General features: G+C 42.7%; 1 protein-coding gene across 1 annotated transcript in view; it reads left to right on the top strand.

Annotated features, from left to right (window-relative positions):
* The window catches only part of BDKRB2 (bradykinin receptor B2), a 45,739-nt gene extending 35,839 nt beyond the window's left edge, over positions 1-9,900 (top strand). The window contains exons 3-4 of the mRNA XM_054828596.1: positions 41-178; positions 9,398-9,900. The gene's annotated coding sequence lies outside the window, so the exon portion shown is untranslated. The remainder of the gene's footprint in view (positions 1-40; positions 179-9,397) is intronic.
* The last annotated feature ends 10,881 nt before the right edge of the window (positions 9,901-20,781 follow it).

Genomic DNA, 20,781 nt, shown 5'->3' on the forward strand with positions numbered 1-20,781 from the left:
ATTTATGCCACAGCTAATGCAAATTTCCATATTTAATCAGAAATAGTCCACTGCGCAGACCCAGGGCGCTGAGCGAGAGACTAACAGCAGTTCAGCAGAAAAGGATCCATAGATTAAAAGTTGACCATAACCCAGGAGCGCCATGCTGTTTCCACCTTGAAGATGTATGTGACAGCAGGTAATGAACTTAAATTGTAGCAAGGGAGGCTCAGGATAAGCATTAATAAAACCCTTCAGCTCGTAAAGCTAGCGATAGGCTGCCTTGGAGAGCATCCAGCGTCACAGCAATGGAAGCCTCCGAGACCACTTCAGACAGGCATTGCTGGGGATGAGATGAGCGTAGTCGGTTCTGCACCAGCATGGGGGGGATTCGTAATGATGTGCATCCCTCCATTGACTCTTTCTCTTGTGGTCAATAAATAAGGTTTCCTTGTTGCACTTTTGGGGGTTTTCACCTATCACCTTTCAATCAATACTGAAATGTCAGCTCTGATAGCCAGTCAACAAATACTGCCAGACACCACTACCCATGGGTTGTTCTTTTGAGTAAGCACCCTTTTTGCCTTCTCTCATGTTACTCCTCACACTCACAATAAACATTGTCAAGTGTTGATCATTTATACACTGCTGTCCTGCAATATCAATCTTTTGCAGGCAAGATCCCAGCACCCTAAGAACTTGCAAGTATAATTTATTCTCCTCATCCATCTACATTGACTTAGTTTATTTTACATTTTAATCACAATTTCTCTAGGGCAAGGACTATCTTTTTGGTATCTGTTCAGACCATGCTTAATGCCCTACTTTTAGTCTTAGTTTACAACATGGCCCTGCTAGCACTAGGGTAATAAAATGAAATTTAGAATTCACTGAAACCAATCTCAAGGAATAGTACAACCTGGACTTGCATTTACAGTATCAAAACATTTTGACAAGCTATTTCAATTTTACAAACTTTACCTGTAAAGGTAGACAGTTCTCATATCATATTCTGCCTTTAATAGCAGCAAAACAAAACAAAACATCAACAACAACAACAACAAAAAACCCAAACAAACAAAAAACCCAAGCCAAAACCAGTTGATCCATTTCTAAAACTGAAGCTAGAAGAAAAGACATTGATCACTAAAAATAAAGATGGAAGCATTTTGAGAGATCTGTAGCCACGTGGGCTTCTAGCCTGCAAGGAGTCACCTTCCTGGGAAGAGAGCTGTTTGTCACCCCTGTGAAAATCGTACCAAATCAAGTAAAAACATTCACTTTTAGATGGAAGAAGCAGTTTGCACACAGTACAGACACGCTGGAGCAGCCAGATCCCATTCTCACAGAGATGCTCAAACCCTCCGCAGTTGCCTGCGACAGCATTTCACAAAAGACCTGGTCACAGAGCAACAGGACCCACTTCACCACCTGTGGGTGGCTGTGGGCCAAGGGCGATGGATGTCAAGGAAGCTGCTTGCTCATGGTCCTACTGAGCTTGTTGGTGCACTCCCAGCAGCAGACAAAAGCTGTGCCAGACCACAGGACCGGAATCAGACTGGGGATATGGAGCTGCAGCTGGAGGTTAGTGGTGAATAGAGAAATATCTGACTGGAGACTTGGAGTCAAGAAACAGAGGAAAAGACTGGGGGCAGAGCACAAAGCAACTGCCAGCATCTCTGTCAGCCACGTCCCCATGCAGGAGCGTATGGAGGAGCAGGGAGGTCATGTTGACCAAAAGAAAGTGTTGAGGGAGGAGAGGAGCCAGGGACTGGCTGTACCAGGAGACACAGCAGGAACCAGTGTGCGTGTGAAGGGGAAACAGCTTTGACAAGGAACTGGGAAAGAGCTGGGACCTGCTGGGCAAGGAGGCCAGAGCAAAGCATAAAAAAGGGAAGAGGCAGATGCCTCCAGATGGGACTTAGGATATTTTGTTCTCTTAAAACAAACAAACAAACAAACAAAACAAACCAAACTGAAACAAAACAAAACAAAACCCAGCCCTTTCAAAATTAAAAACATTAAAAGAAATTTGGCTCTACCAAATCAGGCATTCAAGGGCCAGTAAATGTTTGACCTAAGACTGTCCCTGGAATCTCAGTGTGGCCTCCTTCAGTGTATGAGTTATAATACTGTCTTATATGACTAAGCTTTGAATTTCCAACATTGCGACTTAACCACTTCTGATTTAGCTTGTGTCACTCTGTCTTATGTGGGAGAGAAACACACTTACATAAACCAAACAGTACCCTCAAGAAACTAAATCATCCATCCTGCATATTAAATAAAAACAATATTGATAATACACATCCTGCTTTGAATTTTACACAAAGAAATCTGAAACAACATATAATTAAACCAAAAAATTTGCTGCAGTGAGATTGTATAGAAACAAATGATTCTAATAATCACATATAATCATAACTGAAAAGACTAGAAAAAAATCTAGTAAGAGCAATTAGGAAGAATATTGTCATCAGCACAAATGTAGGAAGGAACATCTCCCTTTCCTTGTAGCACAGTAGGATGCCTGACAAACAGTAGACACCAGCCTTGGTCACTGGCAAAAAAAAGATTAAAACAACTTCATCACAGAAAAGTAAGGCAGGGCTTTGGGTCCATTAGGAGGGCAGAACTGGGAATTAAAAAAAAATCCTACTCTGTCAGCTCAGGGCACATAGACAATAGCTGGAAACACAACCCCCCTGGGCTGGACCATGCAAGAGCACTTTATTTTTTTTCCTAAGGAATTTGAAGCTTGAAGGCAAAATAAGCCCATCTGAACAACATGCCAGCTTATCTTAGTTACTCTGGTGTTTTAGCTGGTTTGTTCTTCAAGTTTTCAGTAGTTGCTGTTCATTGCCAAGCCTGTTATTTCACACATATCTGAGAGAGAAATCTGGAGTAACTTTCCCAGCCTGCTGGGCTAGATGAGGGACTTGCCTCCTCTTTCCCTAGCCCCATACAATAGTGAGCCCTTGCAACTACTATGTTTCTCTCTGGTGGAGAACAGCCATGGACCCATTTGGTCATGCCCTACTTTCATTCTCTCCAGAACACACTGCCTTGCAAATACTCATCACACTGAGCAAGAGAAAATGTTAGCAAACCTCTGCTCCAAAGGTTTTTTTTGTTTTTCCTTTTTTGTTGCTGTTGCAAAAAAGGGACATAGTCTTGCTGTATGAGTTTACTCTGCAGTTGCTCACAAAGAATCGGGATTTGACCCATTCTTGAGTTTCACCTTGGTTGTTAAGTATGGCTTGAAGAGATTGACCTGCCTCTCAGGGTCAATCTATGGGCAGCAATGCCTCATACTTCCTCATGTGAATGGTAAGAGAGGAAAAGCTTGCTTTAGCACTCTGCTCCTCAGTTTCTGGCAGAAGAACATTGTCCACACAAGATACTTTGGCCATGCTGTTGCCACAAATACAATAACTCTCTTGTGCCATCAAGCAGGGGTCATGGCAGGTTATTAAATGACCTGACAGAGTAAAAAGGGATCAATGAATTCAAAACTTCTTACTTTGAAAGCATATGTGTGACTGGTTGCAGTGCATTCTACAGGAAAACACCTTAGGAAGCAATTGCTCAAGAAGACCCTCTTCTGCCATCTTAATCTTGTGCACTGCAGGTTTGTTCCAGCAAAATCTTCACTGTCTGCTAGTGATATTTTCTTTCAGGAGCTGAGGCTTATTCTCCATCATCACTCTAATCTACAGCTACAGCTGGAAGAAATGTTCTCCTCTGGGAAGTAATTCACACACGGAAAAGTTCACATTTGGTTTCATGCATTGCTATTTATCTATTTAAACTCCTGCACAGCAAATCCCCAGCCACACATTAGGAATGAAACCAGCCACCACCATTTCCCACAGGAAGAGATGGAAAAAGTCTCACATCCATCACACAGGACTAACTTAACAGATAAACTGCAAGGCCAAATCCTGAAAAAACTTTTAAAATTGTCCCAGTATCTTTTTGATATATGGAGAAATGCACATGTCAGGTAGCTATGGAGTGAGAAATGCTCATCATTCAGCACTGGGAGGAGGATAAGTAGAAATATTTAATCTGCAGCCTCAAGCACTCCTTATCTGAGTGACAGAACTGTTCTATGAATAACAGGTGAGATGCTATAACCTCACCTCATTTACATCACAGTAAATTGAAATTAGTGGAGCTATACATATTTGTACCAGCCAAAGGGCTAGTCCTGAACAGAGCTAGTGACTTGGAGTACCTATCATGACACCATTTCAAAGTTACTATATTTTTTTCAAAGTCAATAGAATTACGTCAGTGTAAAGGCAGCATAATAAGCAAGAGTCTCCATCTCACTATTTTTATTTTTGATTTGCTATACTTTTTAGATATAAAGCTTCTGATAACAAAAACTGCTGGTGCACACTGCAGAAGTTATTTGGAGTAGTGGGGATTTGCCCTTTTGCAGGACAAATCATGAAGACATAGAACCTATGATCAACCTCTAATTGTATAGTGAGATACTCATTAAGTTCAGTTTCGAAAAGATAGGTAAATTGCAAAAGAAAGCCAAGACTTGATACTAAATTTAATAAACAGAAAACCAGCTAAGACATTTTCAAAAAGGAGAAAAACAAGAAAACGTAACGATTCGGCTGCCTGTTCTGCAAAGCTTTTAGTCAGTCTCTCAAGAATCACAAGAAGCACCGAGCCTGTGAGTGAGGCCTCTAGCCAACATTGCTTAACTCTTATCTGCTGGTTGCGTGCCAGCTTCCCGACGTGGATGCCAGTAATTCATAATGCAAATCACACACAGCAAGAACATAAAATCTCTCTGATGTGGCAAGCGGTAGTTAGACAATGGGTGACGATGCGTCTGATGGGAATTAACACCCTACAAATACCCTTATGTTTTAGGCATTATTGCAGATACAAAGTAATCTGCCGAAATAGCCAAAATTATTTGTGAGAAGATGTAGTGATGTTTAGCACGGTTTTGTCTTCTTCTATCTTGCCTCGGGATGTGAAGGGCTGCAAAGCACCACTGAGTCAGCTAAATAGAGAGTTCTGCGACTGCAAGAAAACTGCTTTGTGTAGTGTTATCAAATACATATCAAGGCAAAATTTCTTCTTCCCAGGGTATGGGAGAAAAGGAATACTCTGCTTTCTTTGGCAGATACTTTGCAGCTGTTAAATAATAACCCATCCCTATCAGGCTATCATGGAAATGGTTATCTTTGCCCTGTTAGCAGAAGAGGGAATCACCTGTGGCAGAATGCAACAAACTGAATTGCAGGTATATGGGAACGGATGTAAAGTGCCATTTGTCAACGGTATCAAAATCCCTACAGCCAGCCCTGTGGGCACTCTTCATGACTTGGTATTAAAGGAGAGAGAGAAGTAAATTCAAGCTAATGGGAAAATACCTACCAGAAGCAAATTCCATGAAAGAAAAAGTCTTTCTTTTATCAAAGGACTTTTAGCTGTGCATACTAGAGCTGAACCTTCACACATCCTGAACTTCAAGGCAATATTTCGCTAAATTGTCATGACAGATCAAAAGTAACAATCAGGTACTCGTTAATGCATTAAAGACACACATTTCCTTCCGCACATGACCTTGTTCACACCAAGATTTAGTATCTTTTCTTATGCACTTTAGTAGCCCAAGGGGAGAGGACAGTGGTCTAACTACCAGTTGTACAACTGGTATCTCAGCTCCCCGAAACCACAGAGCACCAGGTCTGATCCCAGCTATACCTCCTCAGCCCTTTGGCCTTCTGCAGCACCTGTATTAGCACCATGAAGGCTTGCTTTCAGCAGAAAGACTGTGGTCAAAGGTATTCCAATGACTAAGGCACAAGTGTGATTTTTGAGAGACAATTTCAGTTCTCACCCTTGCTATAGCCTTTTTTTTTTTAAAAAAAAAATCTTGGAGAAATCCTTAATTTCCATAATTACTTTTAAAATAGCCTTGCTAAACTGGACAACCGGTTGCTCTGGTTTCCAGAGGCCTTTTGGGAAGCAGCACCTCTCAGATGCCAATAATTTGGCTTTCCTGCTGAAGGTGTGATGCTTAGAAGCCCTGTCTTGCCCTGAGGCTCAATGGTGTCAGAATGACTCCAAGCACCCTGCAAGAAACAGCATCAGGCAGAGGAGGGAGCCAAGCCCTCACTGGGGGGCAGACGGGGTGGCTTGATAGCTGGGGATCTAATTGCAGCCTTGCAGGCTGCTGTAAGTTCTGCGTGCAGCCTGGATCTGCCCCTATAGGAACCAGCAGTCACCCCAGAGGTGACCCTTAGAGCAAACGGTATAGCCGAAAAGGTACTTCTGTTTTGAGGCTGCTGCGGTTAGCCCTATACACAGCGGGGTCACTGCCACCAATATGTTTCAGGTCACCATCAATAGAATGAGGCTTAAAAATTTCACAGTGTCTTGTGCCACTTAAAAATAAAATAGGCATATGATATTCAGATACTATAATAACAGAGGTTATCAAGTATTTCATTAGACTATAAAAGCCAAAACTCTACCTATTGTCTACGGACACATAGCACTTACTTTAACTGTGGAACTCTCGTCCTAAGCTTCCCCACGGTACATAATTTGCTGGTTGTTGCATCCTCAGAGGTGGCTGCATTGCTGCTGTTTTCCTTCCCACGTGCTGGATGCAGAGTATTAATAGGTTTGCATCTAATAGTAAAATATTAGCCAAATAAAAGAAGCATTCATATGTTTTACTGTGAAAATAACCATTTATTTGGAATAGCAGGGCAAAAAACTAGCTCTTCTAAAATTAATGATATCTCATATCTCATCTTTCATGCTATGGAAAAAATAAAATATCCTTCAAGTACACTGCACATAATCCAAATAGCAAGTCTTCTAAACAACACATGATGTCCCTGAGAAACTGCACAAAAGTACCACTGATTGATCACTTTAAAAAGGGTAGTCCACAGAGAAAGCATGTAAACCAAGGGCAGGGTTTCAGTAGAATAAAATTAGATGTGTGATGTTAGACCTGCATTGTTCTCCCTGCCCCGCTCTGCTTCACTTCCAGGCATTCTGCACAACACATCCTGTTTATTCAGATGAGCTGTGAAGGGTCTGAAAGAGTTATTTTGAGATACTGATGGGAAATGCAGCTCCCTTCATGCACTGAATTCTTTGCTCTTTTTTCAAATTCTAACTACTCAGACTAATATTAGTGGAGATGTCTTCTGCCCTGATTTTAGTGAAACTCTTCCTTTTCCAGTTCAATAGATCGTTTTCTGATGCATTGGACAATACTGTATCCAGCCGTGTTGTGGGAGACTTATGTGAAATCCCTGGTCATTGGTGGAGATAGCCTGCAGTAGTAGGTAATGGCAGATGATGCCCTTCAGCAGGGCTCCTCAGTCCAGCCCCAGAGCCCCTCTCCCACCCCCTCATCCGGAGCACCACGCACAGCCAGCCGTGTTTAGCACATGCTGGGCCGGAGCAGAAAAGCCCCTGCAACTCTGCAGTAAGGTATTAGTCTAGTGGCAGAGAACCAGGAGACAGGAGACAACAGTACAAGACAAATGTGATGGACTAGTCAAGCCATCTTCCTTTTAGGAAACACCAGCAGTATCTTCTTAGATGTCCAAAATAGCTTCTTTCTGTCACATAAGCCAATTGGGAAATACCTTTGTTTGCCCAAGGGTGTTGCTATATGAAGTGACATTTTCTGCACATCTTTCAGGAGCAAACAAGACAGCAAGATGCACTCAGTCCTCTGAACTGAGGTGCACTCAGTTCCTTGAATGTTCTCCTACGATATGAGAAGACTGAACAGCTCTGATGTTATTAGTCCGACTTAGAGTAAGGTTAATAACACTTATTGAGCATTAGTGATAAACTCATAACACTATGTTACAGGAAAAATATCTATTTTGAGAAATATGAGTGTATGTTATCAGAAACTGTCAAAAAAACCCAGTTCCTCTTAGAAAAAAAGCAATCGAAATATGAGAATGTCTTAGTGACTCTAACGGAAGACAGTTTTGTACTCATGAAAAAATTCTGGTGTAACAATTTTAAAAAATAGACACATGGTTTCACAGAATCACCTTTTCTTACTGTCTTCTGCTGTATGTTATTACTGAGTTACATGCTATACCTTAATACCGCACACTACAAAGAGTAAAATAATTGCTTTCCTTTTCCTAGACTTTCTCTTATTTGTACAATTTGAAGTATTAAAAATATGAAGGTTATTTCTGAGAGAACTTTTTAGTATTCAGCTTATCCAAGGTCACTTCTATACTTCCTTATGCAATAGAAAAAGTAACGACATGAGAAAAATTTTCTGTCGCAGCAAGGAAATTAGACAACCAGCTACATCCAAAAATAAAGCAGCAGCAAAGATACAGAACATATTTATGAAATTCTCTATCATATGCTGTTACCACACATGTGATCCAAAACTTGTGTATCTTATAAGTACTTAGAAAGGTCATATTTGGTAATGGTAACAAAGGTGAAGGACAGCAAAGCAGTTCAATGTTTGGGAAATGATGTGTGTGTCATGCAAGGGAAGGTTGAATGAGTCATAGCTTGGCTGCAAGACCAGGGGCTGTTGGTGGTGGGCAAATCGCTCCTGTCAATATGGGCTGCTCCCTCTGACGTGGGGTCAACGATGTGTTTCCTTGGTGAAAGAAGCCGGGGAAGTAAACAGCCAGAGTCAGGAAACCAGAGGAGAGGCCGTCTCTTGTCGGTCTAGGCGCTGAGAGACACAGCAGGGAAAAGGCTGTGTGCTGATAATTGCATACAGTCCTGTAATCAGAAATTATCCTCACATCACAAACCCATTAAGGGAGGTAAACGAAGGTAGGGCAGACAATGGAGGTTATTGCATGTGGTTGCCTTCTGCCATCTGACTTTTCAGTGTTATTTGCATTATTTTGCTATAAATAGTTTTGCTATAATTGTATATATGTTTACATATGGAACTAAGACTACAATACCTTTTAGTGTTTAATAATCCATTTCTTCTAATGGAAAATGGGGAGAAGCTACAGTGCTCTGCGAGACAAATATTTTTTAATTTATGAGGTCTGAAAAACATCAAATTATTGTTTGCAATATTCTAGGGCATTAACTCTTCCTCTCTCCACATAAACATTACGATAAATTCACTAAATTTCTCTTCCAGAAAATTTGGTTTTAGTAACTTCTAACATAACTGACTGCAATTACTGCCTGATACTGAGTTATAGCAAGATTGATCGGTTTGATTAGAGTTGGTGAACTGTTTCCAGACAGGCATTTTATTTGAAAAATACAGCCACTTTTTTTCCTCACCAAATATCTACAAAATGAACACTCTTTATGTGTTTTAAATGCTCATTGTTTGAAATTATGCAGCAGATGGTATATAGTGCAGCATACTAAAGAATGATTAACCCTTTAGTCTCGTTGCTGGCAGTTTCAGCTGCTGATTTTCGGTGTGGACAGCCATTCAAGGCGCCTACTTTCATTTATCCTCCATCACCCGGGATACTTTCAGACCCACTGAGAGGAGCCTCATGCACGCTCTGGACAGGAGCACCCTCCCACAGGAGTAATCAGGTCACTTCTTTCAAACCGGCTTGTGAACAGAGTTTTGCTGCCAGAAATGTTGGGGGGTGGGGGGAGGAATATGGGAAAGAAAAGGTGACCCCTTTGCTTCCCTGAAGACCGGGCTTTGCTGGATTAGTAGCAGCCCCTGAAGCTGCTCTGCCTCTGTGGTTCAGCTGGACACTTCTGCTCGAACCTAGCCAGGTTTCTTCTGCTCAACCTCTTTGAAGGATCTTCTCTGTCTCCACTGGGTCTACAGACATGGAAATGAATTCTGCGTTTAAGTCTGTTTCTGCAGCAGCACTTACCAAGCTGCACACACAGTACTGCGTCGTATCCCAAAGCACCCCAGCGTACTTCTACCAGTAGCTGCTATTCTGAGCTATTAAAATATTGACCTTGATTAGGGGCTTTTGTTGAAATACATCTCTCTCCATTCTCAAGGAAAGGTCAAGTCTCTTATTCTGCTTGCCGCTATCTGCAGCTTACAGCGCTGTTTGCTAAGTGTGTCTCAGAAAGACTGGTGATGTTTACAGTGCTTTATACACATTTGGACACAATATTTTCATGATAATCACATCTAGAATTCAGACCACCCCGTTAGATGGCCTTCTCTGAGCAGAAAAAGAAATATCTACTAGTGAAAATGATTGGTAAAGACATATAGAGCTTCACAAATGGCTAATTTCTCTACACCTTTTTTAAGTGCAGTTGCAATTTACACAATTGCAATTTTTAATATACATAACAGAATTTCAAAACATATCACAGCAGGTCTCTTGTGATGGAGCCTGGACTGTTGCTGCAGAAGTCTGTGCAAGGAGCATTGATTCATATCAATTTTTGACCTATGTGAACTGACAAGCTAGAGACATACTGTGTGCACCACCACCGTGTGCATGCTCTTACTGGGAAGGCTATAGGAGCTGTATCATGCCTCTCCCTCCTGCCCAGTCCTCCTAAACATTAGCACTGCCCAGTGTAGCATGTGTTCACTGAATTAAAGAGTGCAGCAATAGCCTCCTTGTCCAATCCCAATTCTTTGCACACCTTCATATAAATCACAATACACACAGGCTGTCATCGCAGAGGCTGCCAGCTTAGATTAGATGCTGCTAGTACAACACACGACAATGCCACAGGGCAAGCCAGGTCCCTAGCAATGTATGCACTAATGAAACCAGCACCAGAACTGCCTATCTCAGCAGTGAAACCACCAACAGGTTATATATAGAACATACCATTAGAGTTAACACACCTCAAAGAAAAATGAAGGGAAATTGCACTTAAACAGCAAAATGGAGGAACCAGAAATAGGATTCAGTAATCCCCATATGAAGCTGAAAGTCGCTGACCCATTACAGCCATTAAACTGCTTCACTCTCCTTGATGACGTGTATTAGGGAAAAAGACTGAAGCATCCAACAGCTCCCAACATGACCTGCTTTGTTAGATGGCTCTTGTCAGAGAGGTTAACTGACCCACGTGCTCACCCATCTCTCATTTGCATTGAAGGGCAAGACAAAGAAGTTCTACTGAAAGGTAAGAGTTAAAGTACAGAAGCAGTCATTGGGGATGGGTATAAGCATGTCAGGGAAGTACAACATTCATATTTTTCTTTAACAGTAGATTAAAGCTCTTATTCCTCCTTTTCTCCGCTATTCCTTTCCGGTTACAGTCTATTTTGGTTGCTTTAGTTGTTCTAGAGGTCTTGACCTGGTAGTGAGGCAGTAAACACCTGCACTCCATCTTTCCTCTGAAAAACATCTGTATTGCCTCCTTTAACTCTCTCTACTTCTTGAGAAACTTCTGGCATCATTACTTAGGCCAGAGCTCTATTAAAACACAGAAATTAAAATTCGAAGCAGAAACTTGTGATTCAAAGCAAGGTTTGCTGTCTCACAGGTACTCACTTACCAACCCTAGCCCTTTCAAAGGCATGATAATGCTTTTACCTATCACATACTGTCCAGTAAACACTTACCTAAGACTTGTCAAAAGATCCTCCATGTGCCGATTTCTTTCCACTGATGCAGCCGTCGATGTGATACTGCTCTGTGCCAGCAAGGTATTGTGCCACATTGTGCTGAAATACAAACAACTGGTGCAAGATGACTTGAATGAACTCCAAGTAACTGAGCACATTACTGCCTTCCCAAGGGTGAAGTGGCAATGTTGTCAACTCCTTGGAAAAGGAGGGATACATATCATTCATCAGAAACATTTGAGCTGCTTCAGGGACATCAGTGTACCACAAATGAACCACAGCGGAAAGTATGTCTGTTATATGAGATGTGCATCTGAGGCCTCAAGAGATGGGACAGAGAGAAGCAGAAGGACTGAGTGCATGATCATACATGATAGAGGAGTCAGGGGATTGAGACCTACTAAGAATATATGCTAGCTCACCTGGTAACAGGAAAGGATTAATGTCCTTCCTGCAGAAACACATTCAGAAATGCTGTTGCCGAGAGAGAGAGGTAGGAAGATCTGTCAACAGCTGAAGAAGGTCCTAAGGATACTTACACAGAACTTTATGGTAACCTAAACTGTTTTGCATGACTTTTACTAAGTGCATATTTTTTATGAGGCAAATATACTTCAAATTGTTTAGTTTAAATATAAGTATTTTCTCCCTGTTCACAGATGAAAGATGAAGAAATCATGCTGCCAAATGCAATGTTAGTAATCTTCTGAAAACTCATTAAGCTGCTTTGTAAATATTCTGTAACCGCGGGCAGATTTCTTCCAAGCAGTGTGCACCTAGGGCTAAAGTTTACATTACAGAATCACAGAATCATTTATGTTGGAAAGGACCTCTTGAGATCACCTAGCCCAACCCCCCAGGTCAAAGAGAGTCAGCTACAGCCAGTTGCCCAGGACCGTGTTCACTCAGGTTTTTAATATCTCCAGAGGTGGAGACTCCACAACCTCTCTGGGCAACCTATGCCAATGCTTGAACACCCTCACACTAAAAAAAAAAAAAAAAAAAAAAAAAGTTTTCTTACATTCTTACATTTCTTACATTCAAATGAATTTCATGTGTTTTAATTTGCATCCATTGCGTCTTGTCCTGTCACTGGGCACCACTGAGAAGAGTCTAGCGCTCTCATCTTCATTCCCTCCCACCAGGTGTCTATACAGGCTGATAAGATCCTCCCGGAGCCTTCTCTTCTCCAGGCTGAACAGTCCCAGCTTTCTCAGCCTTTCCTCATAAGAGAGATTTCCCAGTCCTTTCATCATCTTAGCAAACCCGCACTGTACTCACTCCAGTAAGTCCATACGTTCTTGGACTGGGGAGTACAGAACTGGCTGCAGCACTCCGGATATGGCCTTGCCAGTGCTGAGAAGAAAGGAAGGACCACTTCCCTCGACCTAAGAACCTAAACAATCCTTATACATGCACTGGGTCACAAATAGAGAAGAAAAAGTGAAAAATTAACTATAAATGGACAGATATGGCATTGCAACGGGGGGGCAGGGAGCCAACAGTCCTTAGAGATTTTAGTTATCATACAAGAAACATCAGCTTCAAGGCTGAGAAAGGCACATTGCCAAGCAAGGATACAGTTTTTTGTTAGGATGCTCTCCTGGAACCTGGAGAACTGTGTTTAGGTCTCTGCTCTGTCTCAGGTGAAGACGACATGTGAACGTGTTCCATATCTAACCTGAGAGCTTGCAGGTAGAAGAGCCCTTTTCTTGGGCTTTTTCACCATGCTTTCTCTGTCTTTTTCTGGTGAGGAATGCTGTGTGATCTGAACACATGCTAGACTGCAAATCCATCCCATTTCAAAGTTCTTTTGTCAGAAGCACAGATTCCCCAAAAAGCAGTGCATATTACAAAAACGCTTCTTACAAAGCACTGTTCTCCACTAACTGCCTTCTCCAAGGGGCAGTCTCCTACAGACTCATCTCTAACTACAGGCACTGCAAGATGTGAGCATGGAAGACTACGAAGCTACAGACGCAGTCTCCAACACCATGGATCCTTTATCTACAACAAGGTTAGTCTGAATTCACACTTCTGTGAGGGTGCAGAGAATGAATCATATATCTTGGATATTAGTTGAAGAATTCTTGCTGCCTTGTCCTTTTGTATACTACATTTTTAATATATATTACCTTTGTTGCTTGGTTACTCTCAAACCTTCTAGTGCAGTTTTTAAAAATACGTTTATTGCCTTGCCCATGCAGCCTCTACTCAAAAAGAAACAATCAAGAAAGCAGTGGTTGGCAATGCAGAGCTGGATGGTGGCTGTTTCAAACACCATGGAGAACTCACTGACCTGCTCATCACTCCCCAAGCCCTTAGCTGCCATACCTCCTACATAAGAATAACAGTCTCATGGCAGAGATGACTCTATCCTGCCTAAACCTGCCTCAGAGTTATTCCAAAGTGTTTCTGATGGGGAAAGATCAGTTATGCCTTCAGAATTTCCAGTGTTTATATGACAAGATACATAAACCATGTAGTAGGAGCGGTGGAATTAAACACCATATGTTCGTGACAATATAACACTAACAAATGACTTTCACTTCCATTTCTGCTGTATGTTGCTGACAAGTGCTCCAAATAGAACTGGATATACAAATACATGCAAATGATTCCAAAATATTAATGTCTGCAAACCTCAGAGCTCCAAGATGGACATGAAACATGAATTTACTTGCTGTGAGAGTGCTCTCAACAAGCAATTTCACTTTGTGAGATGGAGGATGGTGGTAGCTATTTGACTGACCAACTTTCATGTGAATCAAGTGATCTCAGGAGATGCTCTTGGACCAGCATCCTGGCTAATTTTCACTTCCACACAGTGCTGGATTGCAAGCCCTGATCTGGATGCTGACTCGGTACTTTTGGATGGCCAGAAGTTGAGTACTAGACTCACATTTTAAGAAAGATGGGTAGAGCATCTTCCTGCTCCCTGGAGCGCACAGACCATTCGTTATAGCATATTGCATCTGAGATATGCTTTTCCAGGTGAGTTAGAGATCAAGGCATCATTTGGAATTGGGGAAGAAGACACAGCCTTCACTTCATCTCAGCAGCTGAAGGGAAATGAGAGGTCTCTCTGGCTGGTGAAGACGCTCATCTTTAATATACAAAGTGCAAGCTCATAAGCACTGGGAGCTCATAAGACTGCTTTTCTGTGAGTAACATTTGAGAGTAAAAAATTGAAGCTTAGGCTTAGGTATTGTGTGCTTAGTCTTGAATCAAGTGGGCCTGATCACAGAGAGCAGTAAATAGAAGTCTTACAGACAAAGAGCAATTCAGCCTGGAAAGAAAAGGGCTATGAGGAGAAAAAAAAATTCACAACAGGGGCTGTAACTACAAAAGGGACTATGAAGGGAAGAAAGCTATATCATTTTCTGTTAAGTCACAGAGTGATGCACATTTTACGCTCCGGAGTTTTGAAACCAGGCAGGCCCAGATCGTGGTGGCACAAACCATTTTCACTAGTGTGTTCTTCTACTTTGTGTTCGTTAAAGACAGTGAATGAACAGAACTGTCTCATTTATAACTCATGGCATATGGGCAACCAAGCGCTGCTCTACCTTATCTGCTTTGTCAGTGTAAATCAAAATCATCTCCTCTCAAGAGCATGTTCGTAAGTTTAATACCTTGGGCAGTCAAACTCCTTTCTGCTCAGTGTGGACGAACAGCAACCACTAAACCTGCACATACTCTGAGCCTGGTGTTGTTACGACTATTTTTTCTGATGTTTTAGCACCTCTGACTCAGGCAAGCAGGATCCAGTTCCCTGCTCAGTCACAAATCTTGTCCGTGGCCTTGGCAAGACAGTCATCCTCAAAAATGGCTGTCACCACTCGCCCTGGACCAGCCCACTCACAGCAGCATGCCTCCTGTGCTCCAGAGCCTGGGCAGAAATGCTCCCCATGGTCTCCCATTGCTGCTGCGTGATGAAGGGCCTCCCTTGGTGGGAGCTACAGCCCCAGCACAGATCCACAGCCCTGAGAGTCATCCAAGGACACAGCAGAGGCAAGTGTGACTGAGGAGTGATTTGTGTTGGGTACAGCTGCAGCAGGGTAGGAGAGAATGGATTGGAGAGCTACAGCCCTGCTCTGAGGTGCAAGGGAAGACACAGGTCACCAAGTGACACGGGATTTGTTCAGCAGGTGCCAAAAATCACTCCTGACATCCATGCCCTCCTCCCTAGCTCTCCCACAAAAGCCCACCATCTCTCTCTCCTGTTTTCCCAGTCCTTGAGTAGAGACTAGACCCTGCTGGTCTCTGTTAGCCCGCCAGAACCTATGCATCCTGCTCCAGTTGACCAGATGCATCAAAGGGAGCCGTGGCTGGCTGGCTGGGACCACAAACCAAAGAGTACCTAGAAGACACCATCCAAGACAATTGTGCAAGAATAGCAAAATTATTCTGCCTTGAAGAGCACAGCTAAAAACTCTTTACCAAAGAAGTTCGTGGATAAAGATGATGTTTAACTCCACTCATGTGTTAGGGAACCTGCTTCCTCAGCAGAGGAAATGTGCTTGCCTTGCTAGGAGCTGGCTGCAGTCGTGCTCGACAGCTTTGCACATGCCCGCTTAGTGCCAGCAGGCAGGATGCTGAGTTCAGCTGGTGTGGTCCAGGCTGTGGTGTGGGTGGCCGCTGAAGAGGCTCAGGTTGCTTTGGAGCTTGACCAGAAATGTCAGAGCGGAGGCTGTGAGCAAACCCAAGCAAGCCAAGAAATCTGACAGCATTTCAAAGACCATTGATAGGGTTGTCCAAGGCAGCTTTGTCTTTATTGTTTAAAGAGTAAGGCAAGCTCTGGTGCTTGTGTAGAACTGGGTAGGGAGAATATGGCACGGGATTTCTCTGAAGGACTGCAATGCTTTGGATTCTCACATTCTCTTATCCATGCCAAAACTGTAAGTAAGTCACTGATTGGTGTAGTAAGAAGAGTCATAATGGTATGAAAAGTTTTTTATTAGTGACATATTATTATTTTATTTATAATAATAATTATACTGCAAAATATTGCTTTATTAGTAAGTTTTATTATTACTTACCTGAAGGAAAGCTGAGGCACAGAGACGTGTAGAACTAAATCCTTCAAGCTCCTCAGGCCCATTGCCACTATTGAGTGAAAGACTCTGCCCTAGAACTGATGTTTCAGAGCCTCATAAAAGACTTAGTGAGAGCATGCACGCACACACACACGCACGAAGGGAAGGAACCTTTGCAACAAGCTGTCTGAAATCGGGGGGGGGTACATGCAAACATCTGACATAGGCAGAGCTGTAGCCCAGCTAGGTTTTCTTTTTTTGGCATGGCTATATGGCCAAGAAACAGTTGCTGAGCAGCCTCTTCTGGTAGAAAAGAATTATTGCTTTTCCAGAATAATTAGGGTTCAAAGTGCCTAATTCCAGCTACAGCCATGACAAAAAAGTTTTTCTCTATCACTTTACTATGCTGCCAGTGAAAACCTTAATGGATTTGCAAATACACTCAAACAGCTCGTCTGTTAATTTGAACAACAGTTAAGATCCGAGAATGTCTTTTCATAAAATCAGGTATCAGAGAAGATGAATCATCCCATTGCTTTAAACCATTCCTGACCTACAATGTGTCACACTCTACGCACTTCTGTGAATTTTAGCTATTTGTATAGAATATGAAATCCCTTTTCAAGCAAACACTTAGGGACATTCTCCCTTATTACAAAAAACACTTAAGCACGTGTATTACTAACTTCATGTGACTTCTATTTCATTGTTCTACTGAATCTATTCATCACGCAACATTAGTCACAGTCAAGCCTTGCGGACACTTCAAGCTTGATTTTTTAGCCATGTAGAAATAATTACAGTACATAAAATGCACTGAGTTACACGTGGTGTAGGTAAAGCAAGTTAAGGCCAGTTCTGCACATATTTTAACGTTATTGAGTCTTTGCCAGGCTGTGCACTATCCTCTGAGCTACTGGCAGAATCTGATGTTTAGACAAATTAAATTAGTATCACAAGTAGCATAGTATCACAAGATGGCTCCTATGACTGGAGTGTTGGGATGGAAGGGTACAGGCTCTATAGGAAGGACAGGCAGGGGAGACAGGGAGGGGGTGTCACCCTCTGTGTCAATGACCAGCTGGAGTGCATGGAGCTCCACCTGGGGATGGGTGAGGAGCCACCTGAGAGCTTATGGGTCAGCATTAAAGGGAGGGCAGGGACAGGTGACACTATAGTGGGGGTCTGCTAAAGGCTACCTGACCAGGGAGACCAAGCAGATGAGGCCCTCTACAGACAGATAGGAGCAACCTCATGTTCACAAGCCCTGGTCCTCATGGGGCACTTCATGCACCCCAATATCTGCTGGAGGGACAACACAGCAGGGCATAAGCAACCCAGGAGGTTCCTGGAATGCATTGATAATAACTTCCTTCTCCAAGTGATAGAGGAGCCCATGAGGAGAGATGCCGTGCTGGACCTTGTTCTCGACAAAAAGAAGGGGCTGGTGGGGAACGTGAAGCTCAAGGGCAGCCTTGGCTGCAGTGACCACGAAATGGTGGAGTTCAAGATCCTCAGGGCAGCAAGGAGGGCACACAGCAAGCTCACTACCCTGGACTTCAGGAGAGCAGATTTTGGCCTCTTCAGGGATCTGCTTGGCAGAATACCATGGGACAAAGCCCTGGAGGGAAGAGGGGCCCAAGAAAGCTGGTTAGTATTCAAGGATCCCCTCCTCCAAGCTCAGGAGCAATGCATCCCAACAAAGAGCAAGTCAGGCAAAAACGCCACAAGGCCTGCCGTGGATCAACAAGGAGCTCCTGGGCAAAATCAAACACAAAAAGGAAGCCAACAGAGCATGGAAGCAAGGGCAGGTAGCCTGGACCCTGAGGAGAAGCACTTGGGGGTGTTGGTTGATGAGAAGTTCAACATGACCCAGCAATGTGCACTTGCAGTCCAGAAAGCCAAACATATCCTGGGCTGCATCAAAAGCAGTGTGACCAGCAGGTTGAGGGAGGGGATTCTCCTCCTCTGCTCCATTCTCATAAGATCCCACTGGAGTACTGCATCCAGCTCTGGGGTCCCCAACATAAGAAGGACATGGAGCTGTTGGATTGAGTCCAGAGGAGGGCCATGAAGATGATCAGAGGGCTAGGGCACCTCTACTGTGAAGACAGGCTGAGAGAGTTGGGGTTGTTCAGCCTGGAGAAGAAAAGGCTCTGGGGAGATCTTATAGCAGTCTTCCAGTGTGGAAAGGGGGCCTACAAGAAAGCTGGAGAGGGACAAGGGGTGATAGGACAAGGGGTAATGGCCTTAAGCTGAAGGAGGGTAGATTTAGATCAGATATTAGGAAGAAATTCTTTCTGTGAGGGTGGTGAGGCACTGGAACAGGTTGCCCAGAGAAGCTGTGGATCCTCCCCTCCCTGTTCAAGGAGTTCGAGGCCAGGTTGGATGGGGCTTTGAGCAACTTGGGCTAGTGGAGGGTGTCCCTGCCCATGGCAGGGGGGTTGGAACTAGATGATCTTTAAGGTCCCTCCCAACCCAAACCATTCTGTGATTAAGAGATTTCTTACCTGTGTTTCAGTTAGCAGAAAACACCACTTTTGAGAGTGAGTTTGATAAGCAAATACCAAACTGTGTTTCCAAAAGCAGTAACAAGTAAAACCTTAGTATGACAGATAACAACAGTTACAAGTACTCATAGGCAGACTGATTATGGGTAGGTGAATTCTCTTTAATTTCTCTCAGAGAGTGAATGAAGAGCTAAACTGATCTTTGCTGAGGCCACAGTTTCCCATATATTTCTTTCAGAGACACTGCTGTTTTGTCCTGCTCCAGCCAGACTTTTGGTCTTTCTCCTTTAGATGAGTTAGGAGAGCTGGGCCTGTAGATGTGTGATGAACTGAAGCAGGATAGCGGTCCAGATTAAAAACCAGCAAACCATTAATTACCCAGTTCCTGTTCTAATTCACTATGTACGCACAAAACCAGGTATCCTGGCAGAGCAGGACATGGATGGAGTAGCTGCTGGAAAGAGGGGTGAAGGGAAGCTTAAGCCACTCTGTGACAAAAATGTAAATGCATACAAAAAAAAGGACAATATAATTTCATAGGAAATACATAGACACAAAGAGTTCTTTATGCTAGGTAAACCCATGACTGCTGGCTGTTTAATCAGAGATTATATTTTCCTGGAGATAACAGTTTTGTCATCAATTCCAAGTATTTCAATACCTCATTAAATTATTATCTGGTTTTTGCAGGTTATAGACATGGAGAACAACATTTGATTCTAGCAGAACAGCATCCTGACAAAAACCATCACATTTGTCAAAAGAACCCCACCCCACCATTTGTTCAATTACTGGCTAAAAGTGGACTACAACATTTTCCAAATTAAGACCCGGAAAATGTCCAGAGAAAGCACAAAGTTGCTGTATTCTCTTTTTAGAGTAGGCATTTCAGTGCAGGACTCAACTTTAACAGCAAGGCCACACCAGGTAGTTCTTTGGCTAGACGGAAAGCAGGATAAATATTTCCTCATGCCATTTTCACCATCTTCCCTCCCTGACTGAGTCTGTTCTTCAGAGAACTGAATTTACTAAGGGAAACCGTGTCCTGAACTGTCCAAATGGCACACAAGCTTTTTAACAGCATCACACCATATGAGTGGGAGTCACGCAGCTAAAATGCATCATGTTGATGCATTCCATTAATGGACAGAGTAATGTCTCCTGAAGTTAACATGGCACTAGATTGTCATGATTCAAGTTATTTGACCGTAATATAATTTTTCAATTTTCAAATATTCTTAATGCAGTTTTCAGTCTCTTCATTCTAAACAATGCATATAACTTTTTAAGATTGCAATACAAACCAATTATCACTGTACTTTGAGAGGCCGCGTAGATATATATGTATTTTCTAAATAAGCCTTTAATCATTTTTTCTGTTAAAAGAGAAGCTAATGTATTGTTGGTGATTAAGGTAGCCTTGGCTATATTAAGATGCATCACTTCAGTTGTGGATGGCTGGGAAAACAGGAATACTTAATTTGGTGTGACTTCCCCTGGTCTCTGTGAATGACTATGGCTAATACTAAACCACTTAATTTTCTTCTGTAGCAGCCACTTTCTTGTCAATATTTCCTGCCAGTATCATCAGTTTCTTTTGAAGGCTTAACCCCAGCATTTCATTATGAACAACTAGAAACTTCCTCTCTGAAAATGAGAAAGTTTGGGGAAATTATTGCTAAGCCTTATAAAACATTTCCTT

Source organism: Grus americana, chromosome 5, assembly GCF_028858705.1.
Source record: "Grus americana isolate bGruAme1 chromosome 5, bGruAme1.mat, whole genome shotgun sequence".
In the NCBI taxonomy this organism is placed as follows: domain Eukaryota; kingdom Metazoa; phylum Chordata; class Aves; order Gruiformes; family Gruidae; genus Grus; species Grus americana.